This window comes from Lolium perenne, chromosome 7 (genome assembly GCF_019359855.2).
Source record: "Lolium perenne isolate Kyuss_39 chromosome 7, Kyuss_2.0, whole genome shotgun sequence".
Taxonomy (NCBI): Eukaryota; Viridiplantae; Streptophyta; class Magnoliopsida; order Poales; family Poaceae; genus Lolium; species Lolium perenne.
The window spans coordinates 100,796,178-100,818,826 of NC_067250.2; positions in this window are offsets into that span (position 1 = coordinate 100,796,178).

Below are 22,649 nucleotides of genomic sequence, written 5' to 3' on the forward strand. Positions count from 1 at the left end.
GGAGGCGAAAGGGGTTGTGGGCCCCCCAGACCACATGGCGGCGCGGCCAGGGCCTGGGCCGCGCCGCCCTAGGGTGTGGGCCCACCCTGGGTCCTCCTGGCCCCTCCTTCTGGCTTCCTTCGTCATCTTGAAAAATAGGATTTTTGGTATAATTTCCTCCCACAGTTGATCTTCCGAAATATTGCGTTCTGACGGTGCTTTTTCCAGCAGAATCCTGGCTCCGGTGCTTGATCCTCCAATAATGATGAAACATGCAAAATAAATGAAATAACATAAGTATTGTGTCCCAATATGAAATATATCAATGAATAACAGCAAATTATGATATAAAATAGTGATGCAAATTGGACGTATCACTCATTCCATCCTACCTACCAACCGAACGCGAGAACGGCTCCCAAGAATGGAACCGTTCCATCTAATTCCACAACCGAACGGACCCTAAGCTCCGGGCTGATGAGACTCGTCTGCGTGGTGCTGGTCTACTTGGGGTCCCCTCTGTTCTTGCTGCTCGAGCTCCTGCTGCACCAGCACCCACTCCCTATAGTGCTCGAGCTCCTGTTGTCATGGAGGTAGGCCTTTTCGTAGCCGGGGGTGAAACTGCATGGAGCCCCCATGTGTTGTTTTGGTAATTAATGAAAATCCCTATGGACTAATGTTTGCATTGAGTTATATTTGTAGGAGTTGTCCATATGCAATGCTTGAACCATATGTTGGCTTCAAGATTGCAATAAGAAGCAAATGAAGAAGATCAAGTGTCGAGTATGTCTTGAAGATGAAGATGATGTGAGCCCTCAAGTTTAACTTCAAGACATTACCATGATGAAGAATGAAGAAATGAAGTGCAAGTTCAAGATGAGCCAACTCGAAGAGATCATATGCTTGAATCTTGCCATCCATATGGTGATCATGGATATGTGAAGTTGCGACGAAGAAAAAGCTCTTGCATGGTGGTTATGGGGGAGAAATCCACAAGACTTCGTCAAGCAAGCACAATCAAGAAAGGCGTTCCATCTTATTGCGATCAAGATCGTCATCATCGATCTCAAGAGGAACGCGCAAGGTCAAGGTTTTCTCTTGATAGGATTTCATTCTTGTCGGTCTCATGGTGTAGTTGGAGACCGGTTTATAGTTTAGTTGCCGTACTATCAAGGGGGCTCTCGAGTGAGTAACTCGATCTTATCGTTCGGAGAGAGCTCAAACCCTTGCATACTTGCATCATCTTTCTTGGTTGTTATTCGGATCTTATTCATGTGGTGTTTTAGAGTCTGTGGTTATTTCCATGACAAGCTCTAGTTCATCGAAAACGGATTTCGCATAGATCACTTGTTGCGTTTTCGAGTTTGGTGATTTTCTCGGTTTCTCATGTTGAGGTGTTGCACCTCTAAAATTAATAGAAAATCATCCTCCACTAGTTTCCATATTTTTTGGGGTAGTTTTTGTCATCATGTTTCCAACAAAATTGGTTTCACTCAATTCGGAGCTACCAATCTTAAGTTATTGTTTTTACAAGTTTGCCAGGCCGGATAATCCGGGGCCAGATATTCTTGCCCCCATTTGAGGGAAAAGAGAGAGGAGATCTCTATCTACATTTCTACCATTCAAATCCCTGTCTTTGTGAGTGTAATCCTCTGGATCTTGATCTTGGAGTTCTTTGTGAATTTCCTTTGTTCTTCCTCTCTTCTTCTCGCACAAGATTTTGTAGATTGGTGGAAGTTGGGAGTGAAGGATTTCCCATTGCATTTGCTGCATCGGTTTGAGCTTTCCACGAAGATTCGTGGAAGTGAAAGTGAGGAGTTTTTACTCTTGGTTTCTTGGAACCCTTGACAGATTCTAGGCCTTTGTGGTGATTCGTTGGGAGCCTCCAATTAAGTTGTGGATGTGTGCCCCAACCTCTGTGTAAGGCCCGGTTTCCGCCTCGAAGGAAACCCCTTAGTGGAACAGTGACCTAGGCCTTTGTAGCGAGGGTCACCGGAGAATAAGGCGAGGCGCCTTCGTGGCGCTCGGTGTGTGGTGTGACTACCACATCTTGGGGTGATGCCTTTGTGGCGTTGGTGTGCATCGAGCAACCACACCTCAAGGTGAGGCTATTTGTGGCGTTCGGGAGCACTAAGCCACCGCACATCTCGAACGGAGATTAGCACTCGCAAAAGTGTGAACTTCGGCATAAATTATCGTCTCCCGCGTGCCTCAGTTATCTCTATACCCGAGCTCTTTACTTATGCACTTTACTTTGTGATACCATCGTGCTTGAAGTTATATATCTTGCTATCACATAGTTGCTTGTATTGCTCAGCATAAGTTGTTGGTGCACATAGGTGAACCATAGTATATAGGCTTTTAGCTTGATAAAGTAAACGCTAGTTTTATTCCGCATTTGTGAAGTCAATCTCGTAAAAGTTTTAAACCGCCTATTCACCCCCCCTCTAGGCGACATCCATGTCCTTTCAGGGGGCGCCCTCGTTCTGGTCCGTCGTGTGGATATTGCCACATGCATGGACACCCCGAGACTGGTTGCTTCAAGAAGTAGCTGGACTTGCGCAATGGCGTGTCCTCGTGCCCCCTCTTCAGCACTCTCCACCACCGACTTCACCGACCAAAACATTGCGAGGATTCGATGCCTCCTTGCCTCCTCTAGCTCTTCTTCGATGAGCACCGCTGCTTCTATGGATGGTACTTCTACATAGTTAGGTACATGTTCATGGGTTCTGGATTCTGGAGCTTCTTTTCACATGTCTCCGGATTCTTCCGCTCTCTCTTCTCTCCAACCTCTTGAAATTTCAATGTCGGTAACCTAGAGGGGGAGGGGTGAATAGGTTCTACAAAATTATCCTTGACTTGTTTGCAATTTTAGGCTATGCGGATAAATAAAGTGGCCTAATGCAAATGAGTGGAGTACCCTATATGGTAAAATACATATATCAAGACCTTCAAGCTTGACGGCTATCACAAATTAAATAAGTGAAAAAAATAACCGAAGCACGCGGAACGATGATGTATCTTGATGTTCACTTCCTTGAGGAGAAGCTAGTCACCGTTGGAGAGGTGCGGTACCACGAAGGACACCGAACGTCACGAAGGCACACCTTCTTCTGCTGGAGCAACATTTGTTCGCGTTGGCGCACTAAACTGGCGGTTTTTACCACACAACATCGTTTTAGCTCGTTTGTTGGAGATGCTCTAAAAGATAACATCGAAAGAGCGAACCGGGGAGACTACCCAGTTGCACGGGGGTGCACGTGCACCCTATAATGAAAGTTCCAAAAAATGCTATTTTAAAATTTTAGGAAAATTTGAAAAAATGCACTTTTGTAGATATTATGTTGATACTTATTTGTGCAGATTTTGGGACAAAAAATGAACATACGTGACCTACACAAAAATGTGAAACCACAATTCCCTATTTTTTTGAATAATGCTTCACCAATCATTATTGTGTCATCTGGGTATTTTATCATTTTCGTGTAGGCCACATACAATTGTATTTTTTGTGCAGCTTACACAAGTAAGTATCAACACAATATGTACATGTAAAACATTATTTCAATTTTTTGAAACTTTTAAGTAGATTTTTTTCCAATTTTGAAAAAACCGGGTGCACTAGCACCCTGGTTCACATCCTTCGCTCGGGGTCAGTAACCCAGCGGTTGACAGAAAACCTATTCATCGCGCTGCTGCGGGGCGTATTAACACCACACGCGTGCTACAGCTCGCGGGTCGCGGCTCAAGTAACTTCTCATTGCGGTTTTAATTAACTCTGTGGTCGGGCGGTTTTTTTTCCAGGTCTTTGCTGTTTCTTGGGTTCTGGCGGTTTCTGGCTTTTTTGTGTTTCTGATTTTATTCATTTTCTGTCTGTTTCTTTCGATTTTTAAACAAATTTTAAATTTGCTCAAATTTCAAATTTCAAATTCGAGTAAATTCCGAAGTTTAGCAAATTTTGAATCTAAACAAATTTCAAATTTGAAACATTTTGAAAATTTTAATTTTTTTGTCCGAATTCAAATTTTGTTCAGATTTATTTTCTGTTTAAATTAAAATTTGAAAAAATGGCTTTGAATCCGTGGATGCTGGGATTCGAACTTGAGTCACCGCTAACATGCACAGGTGTGACAAGCACCGGGCTAGAGATCGAATGATGTGTAAAGAGAAAAAGAATTATACTTCTTTTTAACCGAACAAACCATTAATAGGCCGACCCACACGAGATTGCCTTCAGGCGATGCGCCGCTCACACGCGCTTCTTGCGAAACGACTCGGTAGCGCGCGCGCTACGGAGTACTGCTTCGCTGAAGCATCTCGGTCGTGGGCTCGGCCCGTTTATCATCTCTTCGTCTGTTTCGGTTCCTTCGCTAGCACTACGGGAAAACAACACATTGCCGTGCGGCACTTTGCACGGCAAAGACCGCTATATGCACGGCAAAGGCTTTGCCGTGCGTGGTTGCCCGGCAAAGAGAGCGCCGGAAAAGCCAACGTTGCCGTGCGCGTCGCCGATCTGCACGGCAAAGACCATTGCCGTGCGTCCTAGTCTCTGTCGTGCGTGCGATTCTTTGCCGTGCGGCAGAGCTTTGCCGTGCGTCCTCACCTTTGCCGTGCAATTTGTCTTGCCGCACGGCAAAGGGTGCGCCACGGCAACGTCCAGACCCTTTTGCCGTGCATCTTTACTTTGCCGTGCGGTGTGCAGGATCTTTGCCGAGATGTTTTTCTTTGCCGTGCGTGCTTCTTAGGCTTTGCCATGCAGAGCTTCTTTGCCGTGCGCAACTGAAGAGTATGCCATGCGGCTCTTCTTTGCCGTGCGCTGCTAGAAATGGTTGCCGTGCGGTATGTCTTTGTCGTGTGTCCTGCTTGCCCCGCACGGCAAAGACACGGCAGCGGCAATTTTTCCCGTAGTGTAGCATGCTTGGATTTTCGCCTGTATGTAATATCCCAGGTAACGGGGTTACAAATATAGAGGAAACAAATGTGTGCATTGCATTCATGCATAGAAAATCTGGGGAATTTTCGCGCTTTAAAGTAAAACAGTCACAGTAACTGAAGTTTCACTTGACCTTGGTGGAACTGAAGTAGCTCATCAAGTCAAGCGCTATAAACCTCAATGTGACTTTGTTAAAACCTTGTTTTGGGTAGAGATGATTTGCTCTAAGGGTTAGATCAAATGGAATTAAAATCAACCCAAGAACCTATTAATCAAGTATCAACTGCTTGATCTTATTAAAGATCACAACATGGTATTTCTTGCCATAACCTATGAACATCCATTCAATTGGAAATCAAGTAACATTAATTGGAGAAACTATTCTTCACTTATATTTTTTCCATGTCTTAAACCAATCTATGATCCTAACATGAACCTTATGGTACTCATTTTACTTCATCCTTGGAAACCAGACAAGGAGATCAACTCAAGAAGTATATATTCTTCTCTATTCCAAATAGTTAAGAATCAAACCTAGAGAGGTGAAAGTTCTATTAAAATTATTAGAGAAGCATTAACAAACCTTGAGCCAAACCTTGGATATACATCCAAGTATTCAAATCATCATCTCTAAGAGGAACCCTAGGATATATTCAAGACAATCCCTAGAGAGAGAATCCATTTATGTTAAATATAGATATTGATGATCACATCAATTCCTATGGAGCCTAACCTTAAGTTAGTATTGAAGTCCTTTCCAAAATGAGAGAGACCAATCATACAAAACATAGCTTTATCTATTTAAGAATAAAGGACAACCATTGAACTAGAGTATTAGAGTACACCATAAACTCTAGAATAATCCATTCCTATATAAGAGAGTCAAGATCTGGTGTTTCACTCAAGTTAGTTGAGAAAACACTTAGATTCAAGGGAGAGATTTATTCAAATATCCATATGGTTAAACCATCATTTCTTGAGTAAAACCCTAAGTAATTATCTCAGGCAATCTCCTGGGATATAATTTATGGAGACAATTATAGCCATGTCCACCCAAGAAACAATAAGAGGGATATTATACCCTAGTTAATCAAGACAACGCTTGATCAGGGAAGTGAGAAACCTAGTTAATGAGAGATCCCTTAGGAAGCCAAACCTTGATCATCATAAATTGAGTGATGATCATAAACCCTAAGAACTGGAGGTAGAGGTATTAAGAACAAGTTGATCATGCTTAATCCATGATCATGCTCTTGAAGTATGTGAGGATAAGTTAACCTTAATAAGATAAGTATATATTATTCACCACATGAGATTATAGGGAGATCAATAATAAGCAACCCTAGGCTTATATCTCAACCTCACTTGTGGACCACATGATGAGCATAAGTTAATCCTACCCCATTTACTTTCCACCTAGTCTTCACTTCAAAACCACAAGAAAACCTTAGAGTAAAACTCTATACTATATATGGTAAGAAACCATTCATTCATATGACCAAAGTTAACTATAAAAAGAACCATATCTACTTTAGTTACTTCAACAATGGATTAAGGATAACCATAGTGGAATCAAATAAAACTAATTCTCAATATCTTAATAACTAAGGGAGAATATAAAATGTTAATAAAGCCACCACCTTATCATGGTTAGGGGAGATTAACCCTAGCACATGCAATATGGTGCCATCTCACCTCTATAACCTAGAATTAAATCTCAAACCCTAGTTTATGTATCACTATGGTGATCATAATATAAAAACTAAAACCATGCCTAAGCTATAATAGGAATAAGGGAATTGTTCAGCCAACCCTGAAATGAATCAAGATACCAACTTAACCTATTTTTCAAGCCATGCTATCTAGGTGCAACTAACTACTGTTTCCAGATGAATAGAAGTCTAATGAGAGGAATAAGATCCATCATAACTATTTTAAAAGAAAGGGTTTAGAAGATGGGATTAATACTGAAAGATAGCCTAAACAATTTTCCAAATCCTTAACAACCATGATCACATGAAATAATGTCATGGGATCATATTCTTAAATAAGAAACTAAATAATGAGCTATGCCTTGAAAGTTGTTTCTTGCAAGGTAACATAAACCTAACTATCAACATGTACTTAAAAGGGCCAATTGGAAAATAGTTTGGACCAACCTAAATTGATATTGAAAATTATGACTATATAGATGCCCATTTCCAATCTCTAATAACATTTAATAAACAAGGGTGTAATTAAACATATATAATATTTTTAAGATCTTATATGAAGCTACATCATTATCTTTATAAGCTTCCCAAAAGGATCCATACATTAAAAATCCTGCAAAACAGATTTGAAATAAAACAGAATTCAAAATAGAAAACAGGAAATAGAAAACAGAAAAAAATAGGAAAAATAGAAAAGAGAAGGGAGCCTACCTGGCTTACCTGACGGGCCACCACAGCCCAGCACATGGCCTGGCAGCAGCCCAAAACGGCCCAAGCCGCAACCCAGTTAGCAACCCACATACCTCTTCGTTAAAAACAAACGAAGAGGAGGCCATCCTCATCTTCTCCTTCGGCATGGAGGACAGCACGACATCGTGCTCTTCTTCTCCCTCTCGGTGGCACCTCCTCCTTGAACGACGACGTGACGAGGATCGTCCGAGCAGTATAAAAACCCCAACGACGAACCCAGCTCGAGTTTCTTCCTCCTCTGTCCCAAATTTATGCTCGAACCGAAACCCTAGCCGTACGGAGTCCGGCCGTCGCCGTCGACAGAGACCACCCCAAGCCTTGCCATGACCACCATCGGAATCACCGGCCTCGACTTGTTCATCCTGCCAGAGGAATTGAGCCGCCGCACTCGGAATCGTCTCCGGCGAACTCGTCTTTCCCGACGCCGGGAGCGAGCAATCCCGGCGATGCCGACCGCCTCAGGCCACGCCGACAAGTCCGTCGAGCTCGGGGTAAGCCCCTCTACCGCATAGCGTGCTCTCCTAGCGCAATAACGCATCGTAGCAACACCACACCGTGAGCCTGTCCCCGTCGCCGCGGTACTTCGCCGTCGGACAAGCTCCGGCGACCGTATTGGGGTGGCGCTGGTACCATTCAACTCGCCACGGTGTGCTGGTTCGCGTGGCGCTAGAAATCCTCCCGCGCAGACCCGGGAACGGCGGCGCCGTCACCGATTTCCCGCCGGCCACCGCAGACTCTGGCCATGCTCCTGATTTGGACTTAGTCCACGCTTGCGTGGCAGCCAACATGGCAGATGGCCCACTGGCCAGTGTCTGTGGGTATCCTGTCCCGGGTAGAGCTAGTATTTTAGGATTAATTCAAATCCCATAAACTATCTGAAACTTTGCAAATATCTAGAAAATTCATACTTACTCAGAAAAATACAAATGAGATATTAAAATGTTCCTAAAAATAAACTCTACCCAATAAAAATATAAAATGAAATTTTTATTTTTAATAAAAATTTAATTGTTTAATACTTGTTATTTAAGCCTTTTCTTTTAATTCTAAATTCAATTAAAATTCAATAATTAGAAAAAGGGTTTAAAATAAATAAAAACCAGTAAGTAAATAAGGAAAACATTAAAATTAATTTTCCTTTTCTATTAACTTATTAAATCCTTATTAGGAGGATTTAAAACCCTAAATAATAATTACCTAATTATTAATTATTTAAAATAATAAAATGCCAAATTCAATATTATTTTTATTCCCAAATTATTAATAACTTCAACTTTAAATTGAAGTTATTAATCATAGAACTATATGGTGATTAAGAAACCCTAGTTCCATATGGTTGGAAAACAGGAAATTCATCATTTCATGTGAAACCCTAAAAACCTAATTCAATTAGGAACCTTAGCTCCACTACTTCCTATGAACCCTAAATTATTCCCACACATAAACCCTAAGTAACATGTGATCATGTTACTTCATTAGTAAGCATAGATTCATATTTAGCAACTAAATGCTTGTTCCAATCCACATAACATATGGGAACCCTATCACTACTAATTAGCATCCCACGTGTTCATCTTAATCAAACCTAGTTCCTATCACAAGGATCTCATCCTTAATTAACCTTAACTAGCATCACACCATTGTGATGAACTCCAATAGCAACCATGCTAATATTGACATCATATCCCATACACACTAAACCCTATTAGTGTGAGATAATTATTAACATCCTATTTAGGAAATCACCATCCCTTACTTAGTGAATCCAAGGGCTAATACCAGACAACCTCAACCTTAATTGCAATACTTCTTATTATTTAAGAAGTATGTTCTTCAAAAGTTATTCTTTTAAAGAAAATAAAGAATCATCATCAATCCTGCCTAATAGAACCTATAGCCAATATCCAGCTATCACCAGCAAGGTATACCAACCATGGATAATTAATTGCTTAAGTTGCTCATGCTTAAGTAAAACCAATCAAGCCTAATTGCTGATGAATCCAACAATGTTGTGATCCATCTACTACTTACTCCAGCAATCAATTAGAACCATAGAAAACCATAGAACCCCACACACCTAATTATCATACTTGTTCTTTATTTAAGAACATGTTCTTCAAAAGTTATTCTTTTAAAGTATATGATAATCAATCATTAACCATGCCATATAGTACTAAAACTGACCACTGCTCTTTACTTGATAACATTATGCCAATTGTCATTCGTTGTGTGCTAAATTGATTATTATGCTTTATTATCTACCTGTTTATAATACCAAGTAAATCACACCTGAATAAGAACCTTGTATGTGAATCACTCTAAAAGTGCAACACACCCTGAATCAATCATTACAACTCACTGATCCTAAATCATCGGGGTTAGGTCACGCTTAGAGCGATTGCATCTCATTCTTATGCATTATTGCATCCTTGCCAATCTTTTAAACATCGCCCTTACCGGACGATGATGCTATTTCAGAATTTGGAGTTATTGCGTATCGAAGACCTTGCCTGCATAATCTTGCAGTCAAGAAAGGCAAGTTCATCACTTGCTCATGTCATTTGAGTATTTTTATCAAATTACTTGCAAAGTATTATGGTTATCACTATTGCACAAAAATCAAAACCACTACTTTCATAACTATGAATATGACTATGTGGTGGGCAATGGAACCATGGATTGTGTTGATATGGTGGAGGTTCCATTGCACGGGCTTATATCCATCTAGGATTAAACAACAAATGTCGCCAGTGATTCTTGTGCCGTAATATCCGTGTTAACCATAAGATCCGGAGTGGGACGGAGTAGTCAAAAGTGTTTCCACCTCTCGTTCATCAACGGATGCGCTTTACCGTAGACACTTGTATCTGTCAGGGCAAGCGGTGGGCTGGGGAAGCCTTAAGTCCCCACGGCATAGTCCGTAGACACTTGTCGCTCGAAGTGCAAGCGGTGGGCTGGGGAAGCCTAAAGTCCCCACGGTATTGCGGTCTATGATGGGTTGCAGCTACCGGCGAAGGAGTTTGGTTAACGAGTCCCAAACTGTTGTCGTGGTCGGGGTCCATCCTTAAGTGGTATAAGAGGACCGACGAGGACCCAGGGTCGGGGTATGCAACAAAGGGTGGGTGTTCGAGGTAGCGGAGGAACATGATTGGCTAGACCTTATACCGGGCCTCACACCAAAGGAAGTGTGGACGAGAACTTAAGCTCGGTTGGCACCAAGGTTAAGATCTCTTATGGGTAAAGCAACACACCTCTGCAGAGTGTAAAGAACCGTGACCTGTCACTCCCTGTTCCGGGATATGGAACTGCGAACGCGGCCGGAAAGGAGCTCCATGAAGTTCTAGTAAACCGGTGAAGGCTGACGGACATAGTTCTTCTGAATAAAAGCAACCTTTTGAAGAAATGGTTATGAAAACTTGCATTGGTATTAGACTTTCTGGTCTAATGCCGTAGCTAGTGCATTAAACACATCTTTCCTATAATGAACTTGTTGAGTACGCTCGTACTCATCCCACTCTTAAATCCCCTGCTTAGATATGGAGGCATCAAAGGAGGATCTACAGTACAACTCGAAGGTCGAGGAGTCAACAACTACTTCAAGAGACAGGACCCTGTCAGTGGAGTCAGATACCACATCCATCAAGGAGAAAACCTAGTTTAGCCATAGAAGGGATCTAGCTTCCTAAACCTAGCTCCTAATTAGCTAGAATCTATTCTTAGCCTCTGTAGCTAGTTAAATACTCTACAAATAGAGTTCGTGATAAGATTAGACTACGAGTCGTTCCTCTGGAGTTATTTGCAGTTTTACCTCATTGTAAAGTAGGAGGCTATGATGATCTTATGTAACAGAGTCGGTGTTGTAATTCTATAGACATACCTTGGACCCGCATATGTTTCTGTTGTACCACTCTGAGCGATATAATACTAGTGGAACGGTGTTTCATTGGTGTTATATCAGACTTGCATACTACACCATGCAGTGGTATGCCGGGTCACCACACTGTACGTGCACGCGCCGAGCGCTGTCAACCCTTCAGAGGCAGGTAGAAGTAGGCCAATTTTTCTTTTTCATTTGATACGTTTCCTTCTTTTTTTTAGAAGCTTGTTCGTTTTGAACTAAACTAAGTACGTAGGTTTGATTCTGGTATGCACTTACGAGTAAGTATTTGCTCTAGTCTATTTTAGCATATCTAGTTAGTTTTTATTTCTTTTCTATTTTTATCTTTCATGTGTTTCTCTCACTTTTTTTTCATTCTTTTTTCTTTTTTCCTTTTTAATAAATATTTTATGATTTTTATTTATTCCTTATGATTTGATTTAGTTTTGGTACATTCTTTTTTTTTTGTTTTTTTCATGGTTTTCCTCCATTTAATTTGTTGTTCCACTCCACCTAGCCTATTGTTCCTCTTCATATAGGTTGTAGTTCCCCGCTGTTTAGGCTGCTGTTCCCTTCCGTGTAGGTCGTTGTTCCTCTCGGTCTATATCGTTGTTCCTCTCGGTCTATATCGTTGTTCCCCTTCGTGTAAGTCGTTGTTCCCCGCTATTCTAGGACGTTGTTCCCCTCCGTGTTGGTCGTTGTTCCCCGCCGTCTATGCCGTTGTTTCCCTCCGTGTTGGTCGTTGTTCCCCGCTATCTAGGCTGTTGTTCCCCTCCGTGTAGGTCGTTGTTCCTCTCGGTCTATGTCGTTGTTCCCCACCATTCTAGGCCGTTGGTCCCCTCTGTGTTGGTCGTTGTTCCCCGCCGTCTATGCCGTTGTTCCCCTCCGTGTAGGTCGTTGTTCCCCGCTGTCTAGGCTCTTGTTCCCTTCCGTTTATGATGTTGTTCCGCTCCGTGTAGGTTGTTGTTCCCCTCCGTGTAGAGTGTTGTTCCTTTTCGTCTAGGCGCTTGTTCCCTTCCGTATAGGATGTTGTTCCCTTCCATGTAGGTTGTTGTTCCCCGTCCAGGTTGTTGTTCCCTCCGTCCAGGTTGTTGTTCCCCTCCATTCAGGTTGTTGTTCCTTTTCATCTAGGCTCTTGTTCCTTTTCGTTTAGGATGTTGTTCCCCTCTGTGTAGGGTGTTGTTCCCCTCTGTGTAGGGTGTTATTCCTTTTCATCTAGTCTCTTGTTCCATTCCATTTAGGATGTTGTTCTCCTCTGTCTAGGTTGTTATTCCCCTCCGTCTAGGCTATTGTTCCTTTTCGTCTAGGCTCTTGTTCCCTTCCATTTAGGATGTTGTTACCCTTCGTTCTTCCTTTATTCACAAGTGTATTTGTTATACCCTATGTTGATGATATTTATTTTACGAACGCATTATTTATTTGTTATTTGCGTAGACAAGATGTGTTCCTCAAATGTAATATTTCTTATTCCTCTAGTAGACGTGATGTGTTTTTTAGGCGCAATATTCTTATCCCCTGAGTAGATGGTATGTGTTTCTCCGAAGCAATTTGTATGTTTTGTGAGTATTTTTCTTATTTGATCAAATATTTTATTTTATGCATTGAGTTGTTTTTTTTTCATGCGAGCTGATTTTCTCTCTATCTTGGTGATTATTTGTCTTTTTTTTTACATCGAGATTTTATTTATTATCAAACAGCGCAAGTAGACTCAGTTTATATGTCACGTAGTAGTTTGCTCATATTTTAAATATGACTATATGCTTGGTCTAAAAGATAGGAATTTTAAGGTACTATTCTCTATATGTGTATACTTGCATGTTTTTTTTATCACTGTGACATAAGCAGCTACGAGCTAGCTATGTGTGGAGAAAAAAACAGACCAATCAGTGAAATGTGCAGTAGTATGCTCTCTTTCCATGCAACACCCGCATACACACGAACAGCCAGCAAGCGGGAATAGCTAGCTCGCATTTTTTTTGGGACCGGAATAGCTAGCTGGCATTTAGTGCGCGGGACCGAGCAGCACATGTCAGCAACAGCCAGCGTGCGGGAGAAGCGTCCTCCCAGCCAGTCAACCCAACACAATTCGGGATGTCTTTGTTTAGTCCCACCTCGGGCAGCCAAGACGTTACGGAGCAGCTTAAATACCAATCTCACCCAAAAGCCTACGTACAAGGAGTAGCGTCCTCCAAGAATTCGTCCTAGCGTTACAGTGAGCGTTGATGGGCCTACATAAGCGATCGGCCCAACATAGCGTTGCTTAAGCAAACGGAAAGAACCCAGGCGCGCGGGCGCCAGGGAGGAGGACCCGCTTCTTGGCGCGGTATAGGGGCACCCGCGGTTGACCCAGCCCATTCCCATGGGTACATCTTTTCCTCTCTCCTTAGGGAGCGTTTGTACGGTACACACGCGTATTCTGTTTCTTTTCGGCCGGCCCATTAATTCCTTTCTTGGCTTAGAACAGTACCAAACTTCTCTATTATTGTAGCTTAGGGCATCTCCAACCGAGCGACCCATTTCGCACCCGCGCGTTTGGATGAGTCCAACCGGATAAAAACTTGGCCCAGCGCGCGGACCCATCCCTAAAACGGATGGCCGCGGCGTACGGGACTGTAACATCCCACTTTTCAATAAAATGAACAAGGGAGATTTTCAAGAATCCAAAAATCAGGGTTAACAAAAACTTTTTCTTATCATATAGGTTTATGCATATAGATCACCTTATTAATTATTTTGAATGAGCAATTGCCATGATGCTTGTTGTGTGTTACTCTCACTCTAAAAACCTAGCAATGATCACTTGATCACCCTTAGCCAATAAAAATTGAAATATAAAAGAAATCCCAAAAATCCATTTCACTCTCACATAAGGCCTATGCCATTTTCGCAAATACTTAATCTAGGCCAATTTGGTTTGCACCATTACTTGTAAATGGTTACTAAACACTTACTAACACCTTTGGATTCAAGCCAACTCATTTCAAACCAAAATCAAACTCAAATTCCAAGTCACATGCAATATGGTCACTTGTGCCATTTTTAGTCTGATGGCCACTTTGAGCCCCTGGTTTTCTTCTTTCCACTTCTAAACTTTGTCAACTCTTCACACCTCATCCAAGACAACATCAAGCACTTCAACTTTGCCCAAAGTCACCACCCCAAATTCATCACCAATTTGAAATGACAAGCAAGCAAAGTCAGGACTTTGAAACAGATTTAAGATCATATGCAAAATGTGATTTTGCATATCAAATTCATTTTGACCACCACCACCACCAAAATGCTCCACTTAATATATGATTTCAACCCACCAAAAATAATTTCAAAATTCGAAAATAATTTTCTTGCGGGCATTTTGTCGAACACATTGCAGTGTGGTAAAATCTTGAGCCCATGCCTCATTTTTCTACTTGGACTTGGTCCAACTTGGACCTCCCTGCACCCTGGAGTCTCCCTCTCACCTCACCACCTCACTTCACCACTTGCACTGGCCATGGTTAGATTAAATCACCTCAAACATGCCATGCCGTGGCATGACATGGCCTCACCTTGCCATCTCCTCACCTGGTCGATTCTGGCCTGCACCACCGTGTCCACTAGCCTCCCCTCACTCCCCTGGACACGCCCGTACCATCCCCTGGTCAACACGACGCACGCACACGCCGGAAACAGCGCGCCCAGTGACGCCCAGGCAACGCCCATGCCGCGCCAGAGCGCGCATGGCGAGCACCCTGGACGCCCAGAGCGTGACGACGCCCCGCGTCCACGCATCACCTCAGCCCTCACGCTCACCGCCAGTCGACGCCTCACCTCACCGTGACACGCCTGGACACGCTCGCTGGCCCGCGGGAACGCCGCAGGTGACGAACGTGTCGACGCCCATCCGCCACTGCCCGCGAGCTCCCGTCAAGCTCCCCGCCGCTGTAGTGCCTCGTTTTCATCACCGTCAAGCGCGTCGGCCACCGCATGGACGTCGCCAACACTCCGCGCCCATCACTTGGCTCTTCGCGGCCCTGGACCGACGGCGACCATGGCAAACCTAGCCGGGCGCCACAGCCACCTCTCGCCGCTATAAAAGGAGGACCCCTCCGTCCAAACCAAGCACGCCAATCGCCTCCACTCTTCCTCAGAACTCCCCTGCCACCTCAATTTCATAGAAAAGCCGCCGGAGACCGCCAATCGCAAGATCGACGCCGCCGCCCGATACACGGACGCCGCCGGAGCAGGAGGCCACCATTGGAGACGCCGCTGCTTCTGTGCGCCTCCCCATCCTCGACAACGACGCGGCGCACCCCTCCGACGACCCCGGAGCTCCGACGACCTCGCCCACCGTCCACCGTCGCCGCCCGTAAGCTCCTCTCTCGCCGGAGACGATGACGTCTCTGGGCCGTGCGATCCTCTTCTAATCGTGCGGCTCACATTCCACATACCGTTTCGCTGGGGTAAAACCCACTGACGCGTGGGACCCGCCGTCAGACGGCCTGCTCGCGCTGGACGCGAAGTGGGCCGGCCCAACTCCTTTTTCCCGCGCAAGCCCACCAGTTTGAATTCAAATTTTCCAGAGTATATGAAATATCCAATCTGATGCAAACTTTGAAATTTAATTGTGACAAATCTACTCGGCCAAATTTTACAAACTTTATATTTCTGGAAACCTTATGAAATTATCTACACTTTGCCACTGGATAGAACCCTAGATCTTGTGTAGAATTAAAGTGGCAAAATAAACAAAGCAGGGACTTTTCTGCCTTGTAATAATTCTTAAAAATCAACCATAAATGCTTTTAAGTTAATTCCACCTCCAATAATTCACTTTTCACCTATACTAATTGTTTCTACAAGAATATGCTATGCTTACTTTGAATGATCATGGTTTAGTTGTTTTAAATGCCTTTATGGCTATTTTTCTAGTCAAAGATATTGTCCAAAACTATTAATAAATCTTATGTGGGATTTTCCCTCATTTAAATCTTGTCACCACAATTTCCAAATGAAGTGGAGACTCTGGTTATTTAGGTCCCATAGGAATTGTTGGTGATATTAAATCTTTGTTATGCTAGAATTAAATGGTATGAGGTGCTCACCTCATTTAAATCTTTTTCTCCAAATGATAAGTGTGAAGAGGTTGACTTGGGTCAACCTAGGTCACATATTATGCATGAGAGAAATTAAATCTTAATAAGAGAATGAGAGGAAATTATTTCTCTGAATAATTCAAAGTAACCCTTAATATTAGTGTGAGAGGAAATTATTTTTCTTAATTAATAAGAAGAACCCATCCACCAACTTAATAGTAATATGTGATGCTAGTTTAAGTGTGTGAACCATGTTTGTGCATAGTTTAGTAGATTAGTTTGGTGTGATGATTGTGTACCCCGTATTCGTATTTTAGACGCTAGTACCGAGGAGTACCAGGAGGAGGAGGAGGTCTACTTCCAGGAAGAAGAAGACCACTTTGACCAGTTTCCCAACCAAGGCAAGATAATACTCTTGCAAAGTGCAAAGCTCACCATGAGCAAGGCATTACCCCATTTACTTTATGCTTATGATCCTATTTCCCAGTTTTACTTACAAGCTTTATTTACCTTTGTTTTATCAAAGTACCTTTGATTTATGTTTTACTAGGTTAGTATGAAGTTAGTACAAGAGTATCAAACTTAGCCTAGAAGCAAAGCAAATACTTAGCACCCCTCACACATAGTGGCTAGTGCTAAATTTAAAATGACTACTCTAGATGGGAACATGTGTTGATGAAATGATGATGGTGAAAACCTTGGAATGATTAGTCATTTCCATTGAAAGATTTTGAAGGTGAATATGACACTGAAGTTGACTTGGTGACTTTGGCTAAAAACTGATGATTGAGTTGGATGCGATACCATTCCAATTTTTGAGTACCCCCACAATACCTGATTATGGGTAGGGCTTAGCTGGAAATTTATGTGTCTTAGTATGGGTTCCCTCTAAACAAGCGTCATCGGGGTTATGCCGAAAGCTGCCTCTACAACAAAGGAGATGATGTGATATGACGTGATATGAGGTGAATGTCCGGCCCAAGCCCTGTGCAGTTCCCGGGTTAACAGTTGGTTTTCACCGGGAGGCCAAGCTCATGGGGAGAGGTGCCTATACTAGGGTGTGTAAGTGAAAGGTTAATGGTTGATGATCCGCGTACTGAGTTACGATTATTCAGGGTTTTACCCCTGACGGATGTAATCAAATGTTGTGGCACAAGTGTGCGACCTCTGCAGAGTGTAGAACTATTCGAATAGCCGCGTCCGCGGATATGGACAATTGGAAAGGCCATTCTGTTTCCGTCATCAGAATTTATGTAACTGGTGTTTTTGAACTTGAACTTGAAAGGTGACTTTGACTTTGAATCACAACTGAGTTGTGGGAATGACACTAATGTTCCCACTTGAGTTAGTTAGCACTTGAGGAGTTGTTTACAAAAGTGTTTACGAAATAAAATTGGCTTTATGCAAATAAACTTAGAGCTTAGAACACCTTTATGTCAATGCTAGTACTTACTTTAGTATTAGATTGCGAGTACTTAAAGTACTCACGGCTTTGTCCCTGGCTATTCAAATGGCCAGAATATGAAGCCGAGCAGCAGTACGAGGATGACGATCAGCAGGACGTCTACCACCACTAGGAGCTTCTAACGTCAAGCGTTGGCCTGTGGACTAGAGAGTCCTTGTATCTTACGCTTCCGCTATGAACTGGTGTTTGTTCGTTGATCATTAGATCAACTATTTGTGTAATATGGATCATGTGATTCCAAGTTGTAAGACATTATGGTTTGTAATGAATGATGACTGTGATACTTAACTATTATGCCTCGCAACAACAATTTTCCTGGGATTGCGATGTATGACATAATAGGCATCCGGACATAAAAATCCGGGTGTTGACAGGGACGACCCAAACCCGGCCAAATCTGGGACGAGTTTGCGTGGCCGCGGACGCCGAAGTCTGGTCACTCGCGTCCTCCCCTGGCCCGTCTGTCTGTCTCCCAAAACACAAACACTCCACTCCACTACCAAAACCTAGAGATGGCCGACGAAGCGACTGCCGCCACCACCGCCACCATCGGAGACGAGGCACAGCTCGCGGCTCCTCCTCCCGTAGAGGCGGCTCCTCAACTGGACGAACAGTACCAAACTTCTCTATTATTGTAGCTTAGGGCATCTCCAACCGAGCGACCCATTTCGCACCCGCGCGTTTGGATGAGTCCAACCGGATAAAAACTTGGCCCAGCGCGCGGACCCATCCCTAAAACGGATGGCCGCGGCGTACGGGACGACCCAAACCCGGCCAAATCTGGGACGAGTTTGCGTGGCCGCGGACGCCGAAGTCTGGTCACTCGCGTCCTCCCCTGGCCCGTCTGTCTGTCTCCCAAAACACAAACACTCCACTCCACTACCAAAACCTAGAGATGGCCGACGAAGCGACTGCCGCCACCACCGCCACCATCGGAGACGAGGCACAGCTCGCGGCTCCTCCTCCCGTGGAGGCGGCTCCTCAACTGGACGCTCCGGTGGTCGTGGAGCCCGTGCCGCCGACGAAGAAGGCGAAGCCCGAGCTCACCGCGGAGCAGAGGGCGAGCGAGACCAAGAAGCGGGGGGGGGGGGGAGGGGGGGCGCAGGGCGCTCGAGCAACGGAAGAGGGACGCCGCCACCGAGGAGGAGCGACATCGGGAGGTGGAGCAGCTCCTCGAACTCCAAACGCAGGTGTCGAGGGTACTTCTCGGCAATGCCCTCCGATTGGGGCTTAGGGTTGATGGAATCCTGTAGGCTGACACGAGACATCGGTTCACAGACAAGCGGGGAGGGTTACAATGGGGTGCCGAAGAGTTCGGCTGAGATCTCGTCGAGAGGCTAAGTGCTGCGGCGACCTAGCTCTAGACTTCTGGTGGCTAAGATTGCTATGATTAATCGTGTCCCTCGGCAGCCCCTCTCCTGGCCTTTATATAGGAGGCCGGGTCTCAAGAGGTCTAACCGTGTACGACTAGATTTACAGTAGTTCTAAATCTAAACTTTCCTTGTTCGGATCCTTCCTTGTCTTGCTCGTCAAGGAACCTTCTGGTGCGCCATCCAAGTGGCCCGCCTTGCCTTCAAGTGCCTTCATGGGCCTCCAACTAGATTGTACAGGATAGGGCAATATCGGTTACTCGAAGGGTAATGCCCACGTCAGTAGCCCCCGAGTGTCTAGCCGAAAATAGTTCGGGTAGAGACTAAAGCATGCCTCCTCTTAACGTTCTTCTCCTTGATTGTTCTTGTTCATCTTGAATCAGCATCATCTTCTTCTGTTGGGTGCGCGTCAGCGCTCCCGATGGGAGTAGCCCCCGAGTCTAGGTACGGATGCTTGCAATCCGTGCGTAGACTCAAGTTGTACCACTCGAACGTTTTGCTCTGCCAAAGTTTTTCTGCAAGTCTTCATAGGTCATCCGATATATTTCCCGCGCGTAAGGGATAATGAGTAACGTGCCCAAATTTTGCTGGTTAACTGCCGATGGCAAAACAATGTTACCCTACACAGAATCAAGTCCCCGGGCATGATCCTGGAGTGCAAAAAAGTTCTATCGGGTGCGCGTCCAGCGCTCCCGATGGGAGTAGCCCCCGAGTCTGGGCACGGGCGCTTGCAACCGGGTGCAGATTCGAGCTGAGCAACCATCTTTTTCTTCAGACGTTTCTGCATAGGAATATCTTCGAGTCCTCATTTTATCGGGTGCGCGTCCAGCGCTCCCGATGGGAGTAGCCCCCGAGTCTAAGTGCGGATGCCCGTAATCCGTGCATAGACTCAAGTTCACCATCTGATACCTTTTCCATTCATTCGAATGCTTGGAGCATTCCTCACGACGTCACTGATGATGTCACTGACATTTTGATTTTGACTGACAAGACGCGGCCTGCTGGGCCCATTTTTCCTCTGTCTGGCCCTATCTTTAAGTAATATCCACCTTTCTCGTACGGTTACCAAGGTGCCTCCTCGATTTCTGCGATCACCAAAGGAAAAAGGTCCCCTTAATGAACTAGCAGCAACGACACGTGCCCACGCAGTCCTCAAGTTCTCCCTCTCTTAAAATCTTCAGAGGACAAAATCTTTAATCTTCTCCCATATTCACCGTAGCATCTTCCTGTCCTTCTTCTTCCTCTCTCTTTCGCAACTGCTGCGCCGCCACTGATAACCCACAAGTATAGGGGATCGCAATAGTCTTCGCGGGTAGTAAAACCCAATTTATTGATTCGACACAAGGGGAGACAAAGAATACTTGAAAGCCTTAACAGCGGAGTTGTCAATTCAGCTGCACCTGGAAACAGACTTGCTCGCAAGAGTTTATCAGTAGTAACAGTTTTATAGCAGTAGCAGTAGTGAAATAACAGCAGCAGAGTAACACAGACAGCAGTAGTGATTATAGTAAACAGCAGGATTAAAATACTGTAGGCACATGGACGGATAACGGGCGTTGCATGGATGAGAGAAACTCATGTAACAATCAAAGCAGGGCATTTGCAGATAATAATAAAACGGTGTCCAAGTACAAAGCAATCCATAGGCATGTGTTCCATATATAGTCGTACGTGCTCGCAATGAGAAACTTGCACAACATCTTTTGTCCTACCAGCCGGTGGCAGTCGGGCCTCTAGGGAATCTAATGGATATTAAGGTATTCCTTTTAATAGAGTACCGGAGCAAAGCATTAACACTCCGTGAACACATGTGATCCTCACATCACTACCATCACCTCCGGTTGTCCCGATTTCTGTCACTTCGGGGCCTTTGGTTCCGGACAGCGACATGTGTATACAACTTGCAGGTAAGATCATAAAACAATGCATATCATGATGAAACAATAACATGTTCAGATCTGAGATCATGGCACTCGGGCCCTCGTGACAAGCATTAAGCATAACAAGTTGCAACAATATCATCAAAGTACCAATTAAGGACACTAGGCACTATGCCCTAACAATCTTATGCTATTACATGACCAATCTCATCCAATCCCTACCATCCCCTTCAGCCTACAGCGGGGGAATTACTCACACATGGATGGGGGAAGCATTGCTGGTCGATGGAGAGGCATCGGTGGTGATGATGGCGATGATCTCCTCCAATTCCCCGTCCCGGCGGAGTGCCAGAACAGAGACTTCTGGCCCCCGAGACGGAGTTTCGCGATGTGGCGGCATTCTGGAGGGTTTCTGGCGACTTCGACTTCCTGTCTCGGGTTTTTAGATTGAACCCCTTAAGTAGTCTAGAGGAGGGCGTCGGAGGCCAGCCGAGGGGGCCACACACTAGGGCGGCGCCCCCCTGGGCCGCGCCGGCCTGGTGTGTGGGGCCCTCGGGCCTCCACCTGGCTTGCCCTTCTGGCTCCCTGAGTATTCTTGTAAAATAGGCCCATTGATATAAATTCCGAGGATTTTCCCGAAAGTTGAATTTCTGCACAAAAACAAGACACCAGAGCAATTCTGCTGAAAACAGCGCTAGTCCGCGTTAGTTGTATCCAAAACACACAAATTAGAGGCAAAACAATAGCAAAAGTGTTCGGGAAAGTAGATACGTTTTGGACGTATCAACTCCCCCAAGCTTAGCTTATTGCTTGTCCTCAAGCAATTCAGTTAACAACTGAGTGCGATAAAAGAACTTTCACGAACACATTTGCTCATATGATGTAAATATTCTCATGATATGGCTAACACTTAGGCAATTCATAATAAGGTACATGCAAATAAGATCATCTAACAGCTATGTCAATCATGGAAAGGTACCAACAATTAATAATAAGCATCATGAATCATGTCTATAAGCAGGATTGCAATGTTCATAAAAGAGTATGATAAAGTGGTATCTCGCTTGCCCATATTTGATCAGCAAAACATAAATGCTCAGGCACCTCTGAAGTTCATAGAAAGACTAGAAATAGAGATTGTCAAAGATAAAAGCATCAAAGTTATACCACTATCAATCATATTTTGAGACAAGCATATTATACTAAGAATGACAGTTGTGCTCTCAAGAAAGTGCTCAAAGAAAGGATGGAGACACAACATAAAAGTAAAAGATTGACCCTTCGCAGAGGGAAGCAGGGATTAACATGCGCTAGAGCTTTCTTTTTTAAACAAGAGTAAAATTATTTTAAGAGGTGTTTGTTGTTGTCAACGAATGGTAATGGGTTCACCAACTACCTCGCCAACCAGACTTTCAAGAGCGGTTCCCATGAAGGACGTTATTTCTACCAGCAAGGTAGATCATCCCTCTTCTCTTTTGTTTACACACGTATTTTAGTTCTATTATGGGTGACACTCCCCCAACCTTTGCTTACACAAGCCATGGCTAACCGAATCCTCGGGTGCCTTCCATCAATCACATACCATGGAGGAGTGTCTATTTGCAAAAT